At 36.7% G+C, this 21773-nt stretch overlaps 1 long non-coding RNA gene across 1 annotated transcript in view; it reads right to left on the bottom strand.

Annotated features, from left to right (window-relative positions):
* The window catches only part of LOC129643146 (uncharacterized), a 560931-nt gene that overhangs the window by 476362 nt on the left and 62796 nt on the right, over positions 1 to 21773 (bottom strand). The window contains exon 2 of the long non-coding RNA XR_008710107.1: positions 11021 to 11162. This is a non-coding gene — a long non-coding RNA (uncharacterized LOC129643146). The remainder of the gene's footprint in view (positions 1 to 11020; positions 11163 to 21773) is intronic.

The raw sequence follows: 21773 nt of genomic DNA, 5'->3' as shown, positions 1-21773 counted from the left end.
TATGTGACATTATCCAAGTTCTGGATCTAGGAATTAAGAGCTTCACAGTTTTCATTTTTACCTCCTTGAAATCAGACCATCATGCTATGAAGATGCCTCATCTAGCCTATTGAAGGGTGAGAGATCCTGTGGAGAAGACATGTGATGCCCTAGCTGATAGTCAATAGCCAGACACAAAATTCAGGCCATCTTGGTCACTCCAGCCTCAGTTGAGCCATCAGATGATGGCAGGAACATGAATGTTCCCAGGCGGTATCAGAAAAACTATCCAGACTGCCAATCTGAGAATCATTAGAATTGAAAAATTGTTGTTTTAAGTCATTAAGTTTGGGGGTAGTTTGTTAAAGAGCAAGGATCAAGTGAAACATTGTGCAATGGAATAATATTAATAATAACATTTATCTAATAAAGTTTTGTAAAGATAAGATGAAAAAATATATATATATACTTAGAACAAAATCTGGAACAAATGAATGCTCAGCAGACGTTAATCATAATTATTACTACAAAATAACTAATTGGAAGAAGACAACACTAATATACACATGCAAATTCTAGAGTATTTGTTTAAAATCTGCATATTACTGCATAATATAAGGCAATAAATGGCAAGAAACTGCAGTGATTTGAAACCTGGGGTTAAAGAAAAAACACTTACAGATGTATAATGATGCTTTTATCAGAGACAAACTCAAGGTCTAAAGACCACATCTACAAAGTGGAATTTTTCTTCAGTTTTTAAAATTATTTTATTAATTACTCTCATCTAATAATGAGAAAATTTCATGTAATAATATATATTTTCAGCTTCTGTAAATATCTGGCTGACTTTTCAGGATCTAGCTAAAAAGGCCCTCATCATAACCATTGTCTAGAGCTGATGAGTCACCTCCCAGTCTGAAATTGCATGTGTGCTCCAAGCTGTGGTGGACTCCATTTGGCCTATCACTTGTTTAGTTAGCAAACTAACCCCTACAGGCATTTGAGTTTGGGGACGCCAGCTTTAAATCAAGGATAAATAGAGGGCTAGGTCTGTATTTCTTAATTTTAAAGCTATGAACTCCTAAAGTTGCAAAAATCCTTACAAAGCATCTATTTCAACTAATTTAATTTAGAATCCAGCCATGTAGCAAATTAACCAAAGAAAAAGCTAGAATTCAGAGATTCTAAGTCTAACTCCAGGCTACTTCCACCTCTCTGAAGGTCAACAATCTGGAGGTTAGGAGTTCATGACAAAAATTCAGCATTTGGATAGGGACTCAGCCAGGACTGGTGGGTGTTGGTGATAAAAAGAGAAACATGTAGTTCTAATAGCACCATCCATTTCTTAACAGTAAGAAATAAGTCACCAGAAACAACTTCCAGATCAGTTAGAAATGTTTGCTTTTGTACTCAATGTTACTTAAGATCAGTATTTGCTGTCATAGGACTTCAGAAGCCACAAACCCAGGGAAGGGAGATTTGGAAACTTGGTCAGATGAGATGAACTGACTACTTATTCACTTCCAGTTGTGTGTTGTTTTTGAGAACTTTACCTTACCAGGAGTAGATGTGGTGAGAAAAATCAGTCTTAGGTTGGGAAGATCCCTTGGAGAAGGGAAAAGCTACCCACTCCAGTATTCTGGCCTGGAGAATTCCATGGACTGTGTATAGTCCATGGGCTCACAAAGAGTCGGACATGACTGAGCAAATTTCACTTTCACTTTCATGTAGAACTGGAGAACAGCAAATTATCTTTGAGCAGGCTGTAGGTACTTTTCTAGCAAGGAGGAAAAAAATCAAGGGCTGGGTCACCCAAGTTAGTTTACACCTTCCTCTGTGTGCATAAAGCATGTTGCTTCATTTCTACTGCATCTCCAACAAGTAATATATACACATTGACTGCCTCAATACAGTAAGTTTCTCAGAGATTACAACTCTTATCTTTGAAACAAGGTTGCCAGATAAACTCAGGCTGCTCAATTAAACAAATCGTTTAATTTACATATGTCCATGCAGTATTTGAATAATATTGGAAGTAATTCACTGCTAATCTCAAATTCACATTTAAATTTAACTGGGCAGCCTGTTCTGGTTGTTGGTTTGCTTCATTTTGATTTGCTTTCTGCTAAATTGGTAATGCTACTTAGAGATAAATGCCAAATACAGTCATGTCATAGAAGAAATGTTTAATAAAGGCTATTTGAATATTGAATGTCACTTTTTGCAATTCCACTTAATGGTGTGATATCCAGCCTTCACTAACCTTTGGATGTCATCAGATTCTAATCTGATCCTAGACACAATCTCATCTCCAGTAATAATAATTAAAAACCAAAATAACAATACTGACAATATTTCTGTGGCGTCTTATGGTTTTCAAAGGTCAGAGGCAGTGTTTTCTCTTTTTAAAATAAATTCAGAATAATCACATTACTCAACTGTGACTTTAATAAAAAGAAGATGTAGAGAGTAAAGAATTCAATGTGGTTCATGGAAAGATCTTCATATTTATGTGAAGTACTATATTTCTGGTTCATACATTTTCTCTCAAATTTAAATCAGATCATTCTTTTGCTAGCATGACTATGTCAGTTTCAGAAGAAAATACTTTAGAACACTGCTGGCTGCAGGTGAACATGCATTTATTTTTCTTTGTCACCCCATTTTTATGCCTTGCAATCTTTCAACTGCTAATTAAGACAAAGGGCAAAATTATATCCTTGAGCAAACAGTCTAGTACCCTTTCCCAGTCTGGGATGTGCCAGACACCACACTTGAAGTGTGCTTTTTTCCAGAGTCTTTATATAGCATAATAGACTAACCAAGAACAAGCTGAGCAGACTGAAAGGAAGAATTATTTCACACTCCTGCTGATGTTGCTTAAAGTACAGAAATGCTTCTGTTAATTTTTTACTCTTCAGAATGGCACACAGAAGGCACACTGGCAAGTATCAGAATTCACAATGCCATCTGTCTACTAAAAATACAGTCTAATTCGTTAGACACTAAGAAATACATTTTTTTTTTGTTTAGTTTACTGGTTATTTTTATTGTTTTCTGTTGATCTGGAACTAAGAAATTAAGCAATAAGAAAATGAGAACTAAGTTTCTGTTCCAGTCAAGGAAATATGCTGCTTTCCTAGGACTTTGGAAAGTCTCTGATGGCCAGAAAGTATCATAGAATTCTTGAGTGAAAAAATAGTTACACAGTAATATGGCAAGGAGGTGGGAGCCAGAGTTTATCAACAGGCAAAACTAATTTGATGACTCCTATCACTCTTACAGGATATGCATGTCTTCAGAGGCTGACATATCCTTCTACCATTTCAGAGAAAATTATCTCAGATCAAAACTAGAAAATTCAATGAACTAAAGACAGTTTTTTGGTAGAACATGATCATCTGTGAGAATTTCATGACAATGTCATCTCTTTATACTATGCTCCAGAGTTTCTTTCATCTTTCAAAGATCAAGTGTTTATCCTCCGGTTAAGCAGCATTCTCTAAACCTTTGGACCAAAATACCTGGTTCTGACCCTGAGGAAAATGTGTAAGCATTTGACTCAATCACTCAATGTATACTAGCTCACTCTACCCCGGGGAAGACAACAAAGAAGGGTTTATACAGATATCAATGAGGAGAATGCATTATATAAATTTAGAAGCACCTATAAATATATAAATCAGTGTATACACTTGTGCATTTCTATATGTCACTGTAATATATATTATATATAATATGTACTTTATATATAATATATGTCAAAATCTCAAAAGGGAAATTTTGAAATTTAAAAAAAATTAATATTTATTTGACCGTGTCTGGTCTTTGTTGGGGGAACGTCTTAGTTGCAACACGTGGGATCTTCGTTGCAGTGCACAGAGTCTAGCTGTGGCTGGGGCTTAGCTGCTCCAAGGCATGTGGGATCTTAGTTCCTCAGCCAGGGACTGAACCCACTTCTCCTGCACTTGCAAGGCAGATTCTTAACTACTGGACTGCCAAGTCGCAACTTTTCAGGTTTTTGACCTGTCTCTCTCACAAACAGGAAGTACAATTCTTAGAGAATAACAACTGGAGGATAAATATTTAATCTTTCAAAGATGAGACAAACTCTGGACTTAAAACTAAGGTCATTAGATTAGAAACGCTTAGCTTCTTACGATTTGTATTCCTTTATCCAGTCCTACAGAAAAAAAAAAAGCTTAATCTAAAGAATATGCATAAAGAAGCTTCAACTTACACTCTAACTGCAAAATTTGTTACCAATAGTCTTTTAATCCCTTCCTTCCCTAGTTCTCCTCTACATGAGTTTATCATTTGAAAGCAAACATTTATCTTTACATTGACTTGGGAAAATCTGTTCAGAGACTCTAAGCATTTATTAAGAAAGAGGGGCTCAGGCTTCATTTCCCTGTCTTTTTTTGCTACACTTCAGTATTGATAATATGGTTAAGAGGAGACTTCCAATACCTACTCGAGCTCTTTATATGTAATTGGGATGCTTGTGAAAAGTCCCAGTTTACTTATCCCTTAGAGCAAGGTGTTGGTCACATTCCTCCAGTATCCACTGCTGCATTTGGTTCTACACCGTTCCAAAGCAACCCCTTGTTAGCCAGGCCAGGCAGAAGCCTGCAGCAACCCACTGACGACCAGCAGCTGGAGATGCAGGCAGTCACAATCACCCCGTGTGACCCAGCCCATCAAACAGGCTGGATCAGGGAGCGAAATTGCCTTCAGCTCTGAATTCCTAGCTCTTCACAATGTTCACTCCCAGAGAGGGTAAAAGGACAGAGATTTCAGTTGCTCCAGCACATAGCGGGATTTATAATGAGTCAGGCAGCAAAATAACAGATGGTGCATTGAGTGTAAACATGAAAATACCCTTGGAGCCTAAACAGAAGGCTGGCGCTCTCAGGGGAGTCAAGCAAAAATAAGAGAGGGCTTCCACTCTCTCTTAAGTCTTCTCAGTACTCCTCTCACTTCTCAAGGCACAGTCTTTGCAGCCTGTAACATCTTCACTCTCACAAAGTAACTGATAAGAACACAATTGTCCCAAATTGTGTTCCACCAGGAGGTCCTCAGCTTCTAATCCCTATGCTCACTCACCTCCTGCTCAGAAAGGTTTCCTCATGTTCCTCTCTTTCATGGTTGGGAAGATCCCCTTGGGAAGGGACGGGCAACCCACTCCAGTATTCCTGCCTGCAGAATCCCCATGGATGGAGGAGCCTGGCGGGCTACAGTCCATGGGGTCACAAAGAGTCAGACTCAACTAACAGTCGTGTTAGTCAGTAAGCCACTAACACTTTTCCTTTAGAGTGCTGAGCCTCTTTCCTCCCTTCTTTCTGGACTTGACTGTCTGTTGGAATGATCCACCTGGAGAACTGTAACAATGACCGTATTTCATCACTCTCATCTCTTTTTTTCTTTTTCATTTTTTGTGTATAATTGAGCAGTCACTCTACCACCCACCACTTGCTTCCTGTTTGAAATGCTTCTTTTTTTCCTTAGTCTTCTTAATCTTTCCATTAACTGTACTAGAATTTTCATTTTTCTTATTAGAGTCAGCTGGAAATTTTGTTAACATTTACTGTGAACTTGACATAATGACTCTGGTACAACAATTACCCAAAGTAACACTAATCAGGGAAGATGTGCGGTACACTGCTTTTCCTTTCATATTGCTATGCATTCCCTTAGGCAGTAAAAATGTGCAGCTTCCACTGGACTGGATTTAGCTGCTCTGCAATTAAAATTGTGAAAGAGTATGTCAGTGTTCTACAGAGAAACAGAAAATATGGAATATGGATATATAGCATTCTAAGAGAGCTGAGAAAACCAAATAAGAAGAGACAGAATATATAATATGAGAAATTCTTTAAAAAATTTTTAAACCCACAATGGGATTATTTTAAAACTTTAAATGAGTATTTCAAAATTAAACTGAATAATTTTCTAGAAAATATGTTAAGTTGGATCCAAGAAAAAAAAATCTGAATAATATAATAAATAATAAAGAAATTTAGTCTGTGGAGATGTAAATAATTTCTATTTTAAACTAAATTCTCAGAGAAGAAAAAATAGGAGAAAACTACCTATCTCATTTTGTGGGGTAAAATTAACTTTGGTTTATAAGGATAATGCAACTGATAAGAACAGTAAAAGAAAAAATAAGGATACATATGTGATGTGATAAATATATTAACTCAGTTGTGGGGATCTTTCTGCAATGCATAGGTATATGAAATCATCATGCAAATACATTATTAAAAGAACTGCATTTGTCAAATATATCTCAATAAACTGAAAAATATTTAACAAGATAAAAAAGGACAGCAAAAGAAATTTTTCACCAGCTAGAACATAAATTTTAAGAACTCTAAGCAAAATATTTTAAAGCAAATACAGCAATGCATTAAAAAATGACAATATATGATACCCAAGTATCATATATCGGAGACAGCATTCAGAATAGTAATTTTCTCTAGAGGATGCAATTGGTGAAGAGGCAAAAGATAAACTTCTGTAGTCTTATAAATTTATTTTAATATGTGCTGGGGCTACATGGATATATAAAATATATTTAATATATTTTATTATAAAATATAATTAAAAGTTTATAAAAAGTCATTGAGGTACATAATTAAGATTTTATATTTTATTATGTTTATTCTCCTACAATTTATTTTAAATCATGACACATTTCTCTTTAAATCTACACATATTGGTCCTTTCGGTCCATATTTTAGTGTGGAATCAGAATATACTGATGTGTTTATACCCGAATTTATTATTGCTATATGTCCAATCACCTGATGCAGAAATCCATCAAGAGGAGTATAAAAGTGTTTATTGCTTTTATTGGCATTACTAACCCTTACCTCTTTGAGGAGGAGCCAGCTATGGATCAAATGTCTTATATTTCACTGCAGATGCCTAAGAACAGGGCTTGTAGAAAATATGAACTTTTATTACAACTGCACAAATGTAAATAAGTAGGAACAGGTGACTAAAATATGGAATAATAAGCTCAAATTATGTTATGATAGGCTTTGACCTACCTCTTCAAAAAATACACATCTAAGCTTATTTTATATCTAAAAAATTAAAAGAAATAACCAGCAAATATTACAATATAAGTAGATCCAAATTATATTACCAAAAAAGAAAATTTAATTGTTAAAAAATACCATTTACATTTATAATTTTAAAACATTATAACAAAAATAACTGATTAAAAAAACATATTCTAAGGCAAGGGAAGTTAAAAATTCTATTTATGGAAGAATAAAAGTTAGGAATAAATTTAACAATTTACACGTAGAACTTCTACATGAACACTAAAACGTTACTGAAACAAGTTAAAGAAGCCTAAATAAATAGAGGTATACAACATATTTATAGATTGAAAGATTCATGTAGTATAGATGTCATTTCTTTCAAATTTATCTATAGATTGAACTCTAACAAATATCCCAGCTATTTTTTAATTGACAGATACTTTATACATGATAAATTTAAGATACAGATAAAGTTACAGATAATTTATACATGAATGCAAAGAGACAAGAACAGTCAAGGCACTCCTGAATACAAACAAGATGGGAGAACTTACTTTACCCAATATCAAGACTCAAAAGAAAGCTATAATGAATACAATGTGTTATAAAATACTGGCACTAGGATTTTTAAACAGAGATCAATTAAACACAGTAGAAAGGCCATAGACAGTCCCATGTTTATATGTGCACTTCGTGTATGACAAAACCAGCAATATGGGAAAAAAAACGGCCTTTTCAATAAATGGTGCTGGGTCAACTGGATATCTGTATGGAAAAGTATTTTAAGCTTCACTCCTGCTTCATAAATACACAATAATTTCAAGTATAGTAAAAGCTTAAAATGAAACAAACTGATGAAGCCTCTAGAAGATAATATAAGGCTACAGGACTTTAGAATAGGAGAAGATTTCCTAAATATGACCAAAAAAACATGAATTTTAAAATTAAATATTGCTTAGTTCAACTGTGTTAACTTAAGAATTTTTGTGTATCCAGAGAAATACAGTGAGACAGCCGCAGGTGGGAGAAAATATTTACAACACATACACGCAAAATAGCTTTTACAAAGCAGTAAGATAATGGCTGACACACTGATAGAAAACTTGAACAGTCTTACAGAAGAGGATATTATAACTGACCAATAAGCATATTTTACAGTGTTTAACTTCAGTAATAAGCAAATTAAAACCACAGCAGATGCCATTTATACAACCTGACTTTCTAAAATTAAAAATAGACAATAGTAAGTGTTGATAAGATTATATAGCAACAGGAACTCTTATACCCAGAAGTTGTGTCAATAAAATGATTTAATCACTTTGAAAAACAGCTTCAGTTCAGTTCAGTCGCTCAGTTGTGTCCGACTCTTTGCGACCCCATGAACTGTAGCACGCCAGGCCTCCCTGTCCATCACCAACTCCTGGAGTTCACTCAAACTCACTTCCATTGAGTCGGTGATGCCACCCAGCCATCTCATCCTCTGTCATCCCCTTCTCCTCCTGCCCGCAATCCCTCCCAGCATCAGAGTCTTTTCCAATGAGTCAACTCTTCACATGAGGCGGCCACAGTACTGGAGTTTCAGCTTTAGCATCATTCCTTCCAAAGAACACCCAGGACTGATCTCCTTCAGAATGGATTGGTTGGATCTCCTTGCAGTCCAAGGGACTCTCAAGAGTCTTCTCCAACACCACAGTTCAAAAGCATCAATTCTTTGGCACTTAATACTACATAAAGTTGCTATATATATATATATATATATATATATATATATATATGTATATATAATCCTCATACCTTATAGGTCAAATGTCTCACTTCTAGGTAAATACCAAACTAAAATGATATTCTAGTATATGTACTAGAATGTTTATTGCAACATTATTGGTAGGAGCTAAAGACAACCCAAACACCCATCAGGAGTCCAAAAAGACAGAGTGATAATCCTTACAGTGGAATACTATCCAGCAAAGAAAACAAATGTATACAATAATACAGCTAAATCTCACAAAGGATAATTTTGAGCAGAGAAGCCAGGCACATAAGATGCCATCCTGTGATTTTATTTCATTAATACCATTCATTTAAAAGTTCAAGAAAGCAAGCAAAACTAAATTACAGCGTGGAGGAATGAATGAAGTGAACATGAAAGTGAGTCGCTCAGATATGTCTGACTCTTTGAGACCCCATGGTCTGTAGTCCACCAGGCTCCTCTGTCCATGGAATTCTCCAGACAAGAATACTGGAGTGGGTTGCCATTCCTGTCTCCAGGGGATCTTCCTGCCCCAGGGATCGAACCTAGGTCTCCCACATTGCAGGCAGATTCTTTAACATCTGAGCCACAGGGAAGCCCGTGAAAACAGTAACAAACAGAGTGGTAGGCAGGAGAATTATAACTAGAGAAGTCAAGGTAGACTTCTTCCTTCACTATAAGGAAGAAAAGGGTAGTCATGTGTAGCAGTTATGAGGGTGCTTCAGGGAAATCTACCATGAGAAACACCTTAGGACATTATGGGAAAGCATTTAATGGGGAGGGAGGAGGGAGGAGGGTTCAGGATGGGGAACACATGTATACCTGTGGCGGATTCATTTTGATATTTGGCAAAACTAATACAGTTATGTAAAGTTTAAAAATAAAATAAAATTAAAAAAAAAAAAAAAGCATTTCAGAAGCAGATAGAGTAGCCGAGGCTCAGATTGGCTAGCGATATAGCAGCAGCAGCAGCAGCAGTATTTAAGAAGCATGAAAGAAACAGAACTTCAGGCCCCACTCCAAACCTACTGAACTAGTATCTATCAGTTTAACAAGATCTCCAAGTGACTGACATACTACAATTCTAGAGAAGCCCTGATCTAGACAAACAAGAGAATAAATGGCTCAACAGAGTAGATAATAACAATAGAGAAGGCCAGAAATTTTTTTAAAAGAAAAACAAGAAAGAAAATTATAAATATAATCCACATAGGCCAGAAGATGATGCAGGTCCAACCTGGTCCCACAAAAGCATCTGTATTGCCAGGTCCTTTTTAAGAGTCTTGAGTTGGAGCTGTAACCTGTACATGACAGGAGAGCAGGAAGGGTTTTAGTGTTCCTCTCCACTGCCCTGATTTCTGTACTGCAGAAGCACCTAACAGACATTCACCAGATCGCCATCTATAAAAGTCTGGCTAATGGAAATGCGCGGGGTTAGGGTTAGCATAGTCACCAGCATCCCTGGCTATTTTTCAGATCAGCTGAGAATCGTTTCTAGGATATATCTGCACTCTGGCTGCCCGGTGCACTCCATGCAAATAAAATATCAACTAATAATTATATCTTTCTCAGGCTTGGTCTCATTTTGAATAAAAAGACTTCTTCTTGAAGACATATACATTAGCTTGACTTCTAAGGAAAACATTACCTCAAAATTGTGCTTCTCCAGTTATTAGTCTACAAGAATTTTTCTCTGCAATGCTTCATAAAAGTCTTTACCAAAAACCAAGTCATAGGAGCGCTTTACTTAAAGTTGTTTACAACCAACTTCCAAAAACACTGAATGCCAATTGTACTATACTTTGAAAAGAAGCTATTTGTCACTATAGATTTCTTATCAGATTTTGTTTATTTTGCAGAGGAAAGGCCTTTTAGTTTATGTGAAAAATGACTTCTGATTTGATTTAGTAGCAATTTTTAATTTAGGTTTTCCAGTTTCATTTTCCTTTTCCTCTTCTTTAACCATATAAAAATGTTCCAATACTACGAAATATGTGTCCTTGATATAAACAAAAGCAAGCTCTAATACAGTAAAAATTTAAAAACATACTAAAATAATTAGGACACAATTTTTCAACTGAAAGATTTTTATAAAAATAGATAAAACAAGAAAAATCTATTAATATTAGATATTTCTAAGTATTCACAATTCTACATTGCATGAATTTAATTACCTATTTTTCAAGAGATGTTCCACTCCCATGACTAAATTTTATACAAAAGAAATTACCTTTAAATCCAGGACACCTAGAATACTGGAGTTGGTAGCCTGTCCTTTCTCCAGTGGATCTTCCCGACCCAGGAATCAAACCAGGGTCTCCTGCATTGTGGCAGGATTCTTTACCAGCTGAGCTACCAGGGAATTCCAGTTACTAAAATAGAAAAATATAAAAAAGTTCTATAACAAGGAATTAATATGATACATATGGTTGTCATTGCTCTCACCTTAGAACTTATGATCTAACTTTCTCAAATAAGTAGTCAAACACGCCATAATATACTAAAAAGATCTTCAAAAATCTTTCAGATTTATATAGTGTTTCATTTCTAAAAGTGTCATGGAAAACACACACACACACACACACTAAAAAGGCTGAGAAGTTTACCAAGGTTACAAAATGAATCAGTGGTAAAACAAGAAACCCTATTTCAGATTTGATCACTCATGCCTGTATCAAATAAACCCTTAATTTCTGCTCATTTCCTAAAATATAGTGTTGTTTCACAGGAAAGAAAAGTGCATTTTCTTTCACTCCAGTAAGCTATTAGAATATAATATCCTTTGGGGATCAAGACTTTTCACATGGCCCTTCTAAGGGTCTAAATGAAAAATCGTTGATTCCGTTAAAGATTAGAGGAGGAAAAAGAAAACTGGATTCAAGAATTTGAGGACTTGAAAACATCACACAAAAAGCTTATTTTTAAATTCACTAAGAACACTGAACATATTTTTGAACATCACTGAAATTCTCTTTGTCTTTCAGTTATTAAAACTGGATTCTGCAAAACTGGATTTTACGCAAAACTCTGTTTCTACACAACAGCAGTGAAACTGGACATGGTATTTGTTTAAAGAGAGCAGATCTTTGTGCATTGCCCATTCACTGGTTTACAGCCTCCAAGCAGGAAGTCTATACAGCAAAATGGCATCACTCCTGCAAGAAACGGAGAGGAGGCTGTAGAAGACTGTCCTGCCCTGGCCCTGTACTGCTGACAGGGACTGACCCTATGTAGAGATGACCTTGTCCTCAGGCCCTGTTTGCTTCTGAAGCCATTCAACACATCACTAAGCCTCATCACCAACTCAGTGTCTGTTAGTTATCCACTGCTGCCTAACATAGAAAAGCCAAAGGGAAGTGATAAATAGATTCAAGGATTCAGATCTGAAAGACAGTGTCTAAAGAACTATGGACAGAGGTTCATGATATTGTACAGGAGGTGGTGATCAAGACCATCCACAAGAAAAAGAAATGCAAAATGGCAAAATGGTTGTCTGAGGAGGTCTTACAATAGCTGAGAAAAGAAGAGAAGCGAAAAGCAAAGGAGAAAAGGAAAGATATACCCATTTGAATGCAGAGTTCCAAAGAATAGCAAGGAGAAATAAGAAAGCCTTCCTCAGTGATCAATGCAATGAAACAGGAAACAACAGAATGGGAAAGACTAGCGATCTCTTCAAGAAAATCAGAGATACCAAGGGAATATTTCATGCAAACATGGGAACAATAAAGGACAGAAATGGTATGGACTTAACAGAAGCAGAAGATATTAAGAAGAGGTGGCAAGAATACACAGAAGAATTGTACAAAAAAAGATCTTTATGACCCAGATAATCACACCAAGACATGCTAGAATTTGAAGTCAAGTGGGCCTTCGGAAGCATCACTATGAACAAAGCTCTAGTGGAGGTGATAGAATTCCAGCTGAGTTATTTCAAATCCTAAAAGATGATGCTGTGAAAGTGCTGCACTCAACATGCCAGCAAATTTGGAAAACTCAGCAGTGGTCACAGGACTAGAAAAGGTCAGCTTTCATTCCAATCTCAAAGAAAGGCAACGCCAAAGAATGCCTAAATGACTGCACAATTGCACTCAGCTCTCACGCTAGCAAAGCAACGCTCAAAATTCTCCAAGCAAAGCTTCATCAGTACATGAACCACGAATTTCCAGATGTTCAAGCTGAATTTTAAAAACGCAGAGGAACCAGAGATCAAATTGCCAACATCCACTGGATCATTGAAAAAGCAAAAGAGTTCCAGAAAAACATCTACTTCTGCTTTATTGACTATGCCAAAGCCTCTGACTGTGTGGATCACAATAAACTGTGGAAAATTCTTCAAGAGATGGGAATACCAGACCACCTGACCTGCCTTTTGAAAATCCTGTATACAGGTCAGGAAGCAACAGTTAGAACCGGACTGTTCCAAATAGAGAAAGGAGTACATCAAGGCTGTATACTGTCACCCTGCTTATTTAACTTATATGCAGAGTACATCATGAGAAATTCTGGGCTGGATAAAGCACAAGCTGGAATCAAGATTGCCGGCAGAAATATCAATAATCTCAGATATGCAGATGATAACACCCTTACGACAGAAAGTGAAGAGGAAGAACTATAGAGCCTCTTGATGAAAGTGAAAGAGAGTGAAAAAGCTGGCTTAAAACTCAACAATCAAAAAATGAAGATCATGGCATCCGGTCCCATCGTTTCATGGCAAATAGATGGGAAACAATGGAAACAGTGACAGACTCTATTTTCTTGGGCTCCAAAATCAGTACAGAAGGTGACTGCAGCCATGAAATTAAAAGACACTTGCACCTTGGAAGAAAAGCTATGACCAACCTAGACAGACCTGTTACTAAAAAGCAGAGACATTACTTTGCCAACAAAGTTCCATCTAGTCAAAGCTATGATTTTTCCAATAGTCATGTATAGAAATGAGAGTTGGACCATAAAGAAAGTTGAGCGCCAAAGAACTGATGCTTTTGAACTGTGGTGTTGAAAAGGACTCTTGAGAGTCCCTTGGACTGCAAGGAGATCAAACCAGTCAATCCAAAAGGAAATCAGTCCTGAATATTCATTGGAAGGACTGATGCTAAAGTTCTTGAGGCCACCTGATGTGAAGAACTGACTCAATGGAAAAGATCCTCCTGATGCTGGGAAAGATTGAAGGCAGGAAGAGAAGGGGATGACAGAGGATGGGATGCATGGATAGCACCACCGATTCAATGGACGTGAGTTTGAGCAAGCTCCGGGAGCTGGTGATGGTCAGGGAAGCCTGGTGTGCTGCAGTTCATAGGGTGGCAAAGAGTTGGACACAACTGAGTGACTGAACTGAACTGAATGTATTACTATGACTTAGCCTCAAAACAACATCCATATTTATCCCTCTGCTTCTATGGTAAGGAATATGGATGCCCGTTAGCTGTGTCCTCTGCTTCAGCATTTTTTACAAGGCTGCAATTGCACTGCCCACCAGGGTTGGCATCTCATCTCAAGCTCTACCACTTGCAAGTGTGCATAGGTATTGGAAGGATTCAGTTCCTTGGAGGCTGTCAAACTGAGAACCTACAGTTCTTTCTGACTCTTGGTTTCTTGCCACATGGGTCTCTTTATAAGGCAGCTTACATTATCAGGGCCAGCAAGGGAGAGAGCCAGAGAGAGAGTATGACAGCAAGACTGAAGTCAAAATCTCATGGAGTGATATTTGACCACCTTTGCTGCATTTTATGGTTAGAAACAAGTCATGCGTTCCCACACACATTTCGGAGAAGAGGATCACAGCAGGCCATGAACAACAGAAGGAAGAGACTGGAGCCTCTCAGAGCCTACCTGCCACAACGGTTTTCTAGATCACTCATTCACTATCTGCTGTTTCAGCCTGTAATCAGATGAGATGCCTGGAACTTCATTCTGCTGGTAAACCACTTTATTCTTCCACTTTCTCTCTCTCTCCAGCCCCCTCTTGGTTTTTTTTTGTTGTTGTTGTTGTTTCTCTTTTGCTAGATAGCTTGGTTCCTTGAGTATTATGTTCTAAGCTTCTTCTTTATATCTGAATACTTTCCTGCTAAGTTGGCCCCTTATTTCCTATACATACTTCCTTCATCCCTACCTACCAAAGTTTCTATTTATTGATTAGTGAAGGACAGAATTCTCAATATGAACACGCCTTGTATACACTTACTGACGTCATGCTGCTATATCTTCATCTACCGGCTTCAACTGCAGGTTAGATTGCTACTCTGGAATTTAAACTTGGTCTGTATCTTCGGCCAATAATGTTTGTACCACATCTATATTTACCTCGTAAACTGATAACTGCTTTTCAGACTAATGTTTAGAACACGTCTCTCTCTTTTAGTTTTTTTAACTGAAGCATAACTGACTTTGGAATGTTATCTCTTTGTACTGATTTCCTGAATAACCAATCCCAAGTCTCATTCCAATACAGTAACATCTGCAATTCTCCTGATCCTTTTGGTATCTTCCTGGGTTTTTGACTATAACCTATCCTGATCTGGTTCATCCTGAAAATGTCTGAGCCTAGTTCTAATAGGTATATACTTGCTAACAAAAAGTTAACCTCTCATGAATTCTTCCCCAGTGGATGTTCCATATCTAATCAAAAACATTTAAATACTCATTGAAGTACTGCCTTATAAAGATGAAGAAAAAAGGTTTTTAACCCAAAGAAATACTGCTTTTTTACAGTAGATATTTAAAACTGTCAAACTATCTATTCTGGAGTTTTCATTTTATTAAATAGATAGGTCAAGTGAAAAAGACGACAACTCTCTATAAAGCCAATATTATTCTCCAAAATACATATCTTTGTTTAAATAAAATGCTTATGCTTTTTCTTCTGCCTGAGATAACCTCATACATCATTCATTTTTATATGTCAAAATCCTGTCTATACTTGCATTCTCTCTGATCACCTTAATTCAGCAGCATGACTCATATTGCTTCTGGGGTGTATCATGTGTGTGTTAGTTGCTCAGTCATTTCCGATTCTTTGTGACTCCACAGATTATAGCCTGCCAGGTTCTTCTGTCCATGGAATTCTCCAGGCAGGAACACTGGAGTGGGGAGCCATATCCCTCTCCAGAGGATCTTCCCAACCCAGAGATTGAACTAAGGTCTCCTGCATTGCAGGCAGATTCTTTAGCATCTGAGCCACCAAGGAAGCCCTTGGTGTATCATATTTATTATATTTTAAGCATCCCTTTTATGATGCTGCTGGGTTATGAATATTCCTCTACCAAAAACAATATCTTTCTTACTCATTGAGATATATTTACTGTTACCCCGAGCATTTTCACTTTTCAAAAAATATTTATTTAACTGAATTGTACTGTATTGTTTTATTGTATTATTTTATATACTTCCCTTGTTAATGAAGTCTTTCCCAACATATGTTTAGTGTTTATATTAGCAATACATTAATAGCTAAAGTTTTATTATGATAGATAATATTTGCTTCCAGAAAGCAGAGTTGGTATCTTTGACATCATATGTGATTTAATTAATGACTTAAGTTTAAAATATGGTGACATTAATACTTACTAATTAATAATATTGGAAATAAACTGCAAAACTTATTCTTCAAAATATCTACCACAGTTTTACATAGGGTAGAAAATAATTTTTCATTTTATTTGCCTTGTGTCTTTCTATTCTGCTTCTTAACTATCAGTTTACTTTTGACATACCTATATTCTTCAATACAAGTGTTGCTCTTTGCATATGATCACACTACTTAAAAGTATAATGGCATTTGAAATACCTTGACTATCTCAAAAGATCAAAACACTGAACCTTAGATTCAGGCTCTTAACTACACAAAGATCATCTCTCTCTAGAGCAGTACAGGCTGCAAGCTTCACTATCCAGCTTTGTAGAAAATCAGCAGACTCCAGGATTCCCCACCTGAATTCCCATTTCAGGAAGACCCTATTTCCCCAGTGGCTGGAAGTGCTGTTGGAAAGATGGCCCTCGGCTGTCAAGTCTCGCTGGGGAATGTTTCAAAGAACGCTGCTTCACTCAAACCGTGGCTCCACCCAGGAGAGCCCACGCCTCATGACTAAACGGCAGGGTGGGTACCGAGGACTGGCCTGCTCAGTGCTTGGAGCCCCGGACAGTTCACTCCGACTTCCTAGTTCTTGGTGGATTTGGTTGATGCTCTCATTGGAACTTCATTTCAGCTCAACTTTTTCTGCCCAATCATGCTTTCTGGGTAAGAAAGGAAGGAAGGTATCCTTCCAAGGGTGCTAATCCCTAAATTATTCCCTAAAAATTACCCTGTTGGCTCATTTCCATCTTAGTGTCTACTTCAGGAGGAACTCAACATGTAACAAACATAAAAATACTCCTGGCAGGAGACAGAATTTCCACAAAGTGATAGGATTATGATTCTTTGCTTTTTCTGCCTAGAGAAGATTTTTCCAACCATCAGTACTACTGACATCATGGGTCAGAGAGATAACTGCCTTTGGGGGCTGTCGTGTACACTGCAGAATGTTGAGAAGAATCTTGGGCCTCTACCACTAGATACCAGTAGCACTCACACAAACACCCATACTGTCCGAAAGCCAAAAATGTCTCCAGACATTCACCAAAATCCCCTGGGATGGGAGGAAATACCCCATTGAGAACCACTGTCCTAGAGCTAATTTTCTAATGAAGGGCAACAGGAAAATAAAAGGGACGAGAAGGAAATCGGTGTCAGTAGGTGGTCAGGGGGTAGCAGCTAACAGTATGCCAGGTAATAAAGACAGCAGTTGCCTGGCACAGACTTCAGTGAATACCTCCCCCCAATACCTCATGTCTCTCTTCTACTCCCACCACTGGATTAGCAATTAACAGTCAGGATTCTACAATTTGAAACTAAAGGTTGACAGGTATTTTTCCTTATAATATTTTATAATGTCTATGGAGTCTTTAATCATACTGAATGTTTATAATATTCATTACTTATTGGCTTCTCAAAGGTGTCAAATTCTCTATAGTCCTTTATGAAAAGCGGGATTCTTCAATTCCAAAGAGAAACTGTAAGTTTTAGTGTCTTTTTTTCTTTCCTCCAAATTCTTGAAGTACCAATGTTCTTAAAGGATTTTCTGATCTGCTTTAAATGTCCCAGGCATCTATTTAAGTAATAGAGACACTTTCACCGCCTATAATCCCTTCAATTGCGTGGGAAGACATGATATGACAATTCTGGACAATTTTTCTAACTCTGGAATTTTTCAGTATATATGAAAGCTCAACTTAGCTGGAAAGGAAACTACAGTTGAAACTGGCAAAGGATCAGAAGCATAAAGGGACTAGCATGGAAAGAATCTACAACTCTAAAAGGGAATACATCTCTTTGTCTTTTGTAGGTATGGTGTGTTTTTCTCTTATAGGCAAAAATATATTTAAATAACTTCCCATCACCAGGTTTTTCAGTAACCCCCAGTACTGCTCCTGTTATATGTTGTTCCTAACCACGTAATTTTTAAAAGAACTTTAAAAAAATAGGTGCTTTTCTTATATGTGTGTGTGTGTGTGCCATAAAAAAGATTATATGTAAAGCAACGGCAGAAGAAATCGCTGCTTCTGAGCACTATCTTTAACCACTGTCTTTACTTTTGGATCTAAGATTTTTATATTTTTAATTTATTTCCTGCTAGCCAATTTCATTTTACATGTTTATTAAGGTACCTTTGTATCACACAGTTTAGCATTAGCAACTTTGTGGGTAAGAAGTAGAAAGAATATCCATGAAATAGAGGTAATTTTTAATTTTATCAGATAATTTCTTCCCATGAAGAATTTATAACTTTCTCATCTCTAATCAAATTCCCTGCCATAGGAGCACATTCTAATTACAGCCGTCTGCTCCTAACAGGGTATTCATCCCTGTCCAATGTATGTGAAATATTCTAATCCATTTTAAGCGTATAATTTGTTTCTGCACTCAAATTCTAGGCAAAGAGCAACTGAGTGTCATTGGAGACATTTCTTACACAATAAGGGCAAGAAAAGCTAAAATAGGAATTCACTCAGTGGACACCAAAGAATCACCACTAATTAGGAAATATTAATCTAGGACATGAGTGAGCAAAATGAATGACCACTGCATTTACTAAAGTAGCTGGCCCTAAGAAAACTACTCCCATCCCATTTGTTCATGGGCTGTAAGACTCCCTTTTCCTAAGATTCAGAGGCATAATTCATTCTCCTCTCCACCCAATCATATATTTATTCATACTACAAAGACTATTTTTGAGCAAGGCACTATGCTTTGTGCTAAAGAAAATACCAAGAAATATAAGCCATTGAGTTTGTTTTCAAAAGTTCATAGACACTGTAAAATAATTTTTAGAGTTTTTTTAAGGTCTTTTCTTCCCTGTATCTTGGTGGCAGGGGAGGAACAGTCTATAGAACAGTCTACTTTTGTCCCACCATAAATATAGAGATAAAATATATGTAGTAAATTATTCCTTTCACAGTTTGTATACTATTACATAATCATACAAATTCAGAAATCTCAGATTCTAAGATACAAGCATGATACATTCTATGACAGTTTTTTTGTATTTAAAAGCCAGAATAAAAGACCACAGAATGGACAGAGGGAGAAAAAAAGGCACTATTCAAATTTCCATAGTTGGATATGACTTTAAGGGAAAATGTAAAATACTAATTCAAATGTTAACAAATGACCCCCAGATGACAAGTGCACACACAGACACACAAACACAATGCTGGAAAGCATTTCCTGTTAGGGTCTGTATCTACTGCATTGTATAACTTCTACATCAAGTTATAATTACATGCAAAATACTCTGAACAGTTGTTTTTCAGTATTTTATTGCTAATAGCCCCTGCTGATACTGCCCTTGTCTCCTCTACACCTTTGCTTCATTTCTACTTTTCCAAATTTCTGTGATGTGGTAAAAGAGCCCACTGAGAGAGGAGAAGGGGAAAAAGTCCCTACAAAAAGCAAAGAAATGCATTCAACTGAACCAGAGCAGGTTATTTCTAAAAAAACATATTGCCACTAGCAAACACACATACACACAGCCTTTCATACTGAGGTGAGCACTAACAGTTTCAGATTTCAAAATGAATGAAGCTATGTACATGTAGATACCCGTGTACACACAAACACACATAACAGAATTTATTTCAGCAGAGAATGAGAACAAATTTCTAACCAAAAGACACTGTGTAATTTTACAATGATTCTGTTAAATGCAGAACCAAGATGAAGGTCTGATGACCAAGAAAAAAATTCTAGACCCAGAACCAGAGCAGCTGCTGGCTATCCGTAACCTCACTGAAGTGGTTCAGCTATGGCAGAGCCTCAGGTTGATATGGACTGCTAAGCAGAAACATTCGTTTGGGTAGAGACTTTCTCTCTGGTCCCCATATGTGAATTTTTCTTGGAAACAAGTTTATCCTCAGAACTGAATCAATGCCACAAATAATGCACATAGTAAGAGCGGATGATCAGCATTAAAAATGCTCTTCCAAAAAATGCCATCATCAAAGCTTATCACCAATTATTGCCTAGTAATACCTTGTCAGTCTTATTTCATCCCATTATAAGAGCATATATTAAGAGATTTAGCCTGTAAACAGTTGACTCTGAGCTCATTTCACATCAGCAAGGCATAGGATAGAGATATAAATAATGCAGGTACTGATGCTGCAAAATAGTTTGAGTGCATGCAAAATGAATGACCATATTACATACGGTTTACCAAAGGTTCATTTACGCTTGTTTATAACTGGGCGGCTGCTAAGCATAGACATCTGTATAAATATTAACTAAGACTAGGGTTTTCAACAGATCATACTAATTAAGATGCTGTAAAATAATTGCAAGCTGGAAGCCTGCTCCAAGGTTTGCAGACAGGGCGTGTGCAGACTCTGAAGACAATGTACATTATTTAGCATATATATCACATATTTATAACTAGTACAGACCCAGTATTTTTACTGCCTGAAATCATTAAAATATCTCCTTAAGTAAGATATTTTAATTACTTGATGAGAATAAGTGGTTTATATTTCTAAAAATCCAGTAAAACGTTTCATCTTCCTTCTTATTAACATATTTTATTGTTGAAGAAAGTAAAAATGGAAAAAGAAATAAAGAAAACACAAATAATAAATATCTTTAAATTTTCTTCCAATATTCACAAATCAGCTATGTAAACAAAACTATGTTTTGGCCTAGTGTTTTTGTTTCAAATAGCTCCACTTGAATTTTCTATTTAGCTTGTTGATGTAATTTCAAATTTGTTATATCTGGCAGAGTTGGGTAGTACTGAAAGGTATGCTCAGGGCAGTTTGTGCCCTGGCAGCTTTCTTTTTGGCAATTTCCACTATGGGTACATGCTATTGATAATATCGATCAGTAATGTAGCAAAAGGGCTGGAACATTTAACATAATGCTTTCTGTATATTCCCATACTGAAGCCAGATAATTAAAGAAATATCTCATCATGAGATAGCACATTTTTATTAAAGCATAAAAAATTATACATAAATATGGTTCAGACAGAAAAGAATCCACCAGCAATGCAGGAGACCTGGGTTCAATCCCTGGGTTGGGAAGATCCCCTGGAGGAAGGCATGGCAACCTACTCCATGGGGGAATCCCCATGGACAGAGGAGCCTGGCAGGCTGCAGTCTACAGGGTCGCAAAGAGTCAGACACGACTGAGACACTAAGCACACCCACAAATGATTTAAAAACCAGATTGGTTTCCTAGAAACTCTGGCTTTGGCAGACTCCTTTAATTCAGCAAAGCAAAACAATGAATTTATATCCCTTTTCTCTAAAACCCTTGGTTTTCACTGCACTGGGAAAGAAGATAAATCTCTTCCATTAAGAATTCCTGCTACTAATAATAAGTGTTATTATTACACATTCATTCCAATCTTCACCTGTGTTCTTGCTTTGTTTCTTCGCCCTGCAGCATGCTGGAAGAG

The sequence above is a fragment of the Bubalus kerabau genome, chromosome 2 (assembly GCF_029407905.1).
Source record: "Bubalus kerabau isolate K-KA32 ecotype Philippines breed swamp buffalo chromosome 2, PCC_UOA_SB_1v2, whole genome shotgun sequence".
Taxonomy (NCBI): Eukaryota; Metazoa; Chordata; class Mammalia; order Artiodactyla; family Bovidae; genus Bubalus; species Bubalus kerabau.
Note: the sequence above shows the minus strand (reverse complement) of the source record. Positions and strands in the feature narration are given on the sequence as shown.